A 688-nucleotide genomic window follows, 5' to 3' on the forward strand; every position below is an offset into this window, starting at 1 on the left:
AGACACGAGGGGCGGGGGGATGGAAGAAAAGAGGAGCAGCAAGAGGACAGCAAATCTTCCCCACTTCTGCTGGCACTGAGCCATTGTCCCTGCTGGGGGTCTCTCCACATCCTTCCCCAGAGCAGGGCAAGCCCAGAAGGGCTCCGCCCAAAGGGGACCAGAGGTTGTCACTGGGCAGTGCTGGGCAGGGACCCTGCTCTCGTCACCCCGGCCGGTGGCCCCGTGGTTAGAGGTGGGTCAGTGCCGTTAGCATGGCCGCAACAGGCAGGGGCTGGTGAAGATGAGCTCCTGGCAGGGACAAGGGACAGCCCAGAGCAGGCAGGGATGGGGGTAGCATGGGATAGGCCAGCAGCCTGCTGGGATGGTGGCCATGCCATGCTTTGGTGACAAAACCAGCACATGGGGGGCATCTCGCAGGCCTCTAGGCTCCTAGTGGTGCCATGTCCCAGCTCATCCCACCTGCAAGGGGCTAGGACAGGGACCCTGTGGTGGTGCAGGGGTGGGAGCCACTTCCAACGCTTTGGGGACCGGCTGGGGGTGGGCACGGGCAAGACTGGTGGACCACAGGCCACCACATGGGTGCTAGCATGGGATAAGCCTCCACCTGGCCTGGAGAGCCCTCTGCTGCCCAGGGGGCTGGGGACATCACCACTGGCAGCCCCAGCACCTGGGAGACCTGGCACTGGCC

At 64.7% G+C, this 688-nt stretch overlaps 1 protein-coding gene across 1 annotated transcript in view; it reads right to left on the reverse strand.

The window, feature by feature from the left end:
- Positions 1 to 688, reverse strand: part of LOC104624868 (ATP-binding cassette sub-family A member 2-like) — a gene marked incomplete at its 3' end in the record, with an annotated part of 4,476 nt that overhangs the window by 1,994 nt on the left and 1,794 nt on the right. The gene's annotated exons all lie outside the window — the stretch shown is intronic.

Source organism: Phaethon lepturus, unplaced genomic scaffold (assembly GCF_000687285.1).
Source record: "Phaethon lepturus isolate BGI_N335 unplaced genomic scaffold, ASM68728v1 scaffold29188, whole genome shotgun sequence".
In the NCBI taxonomy this organism is placed as follows: Eukaryota; Metazoa; Chordata; class Aves; order Phaethontiformes; family Phaethontidae; genus Phaethon; species Phaethon lepturus.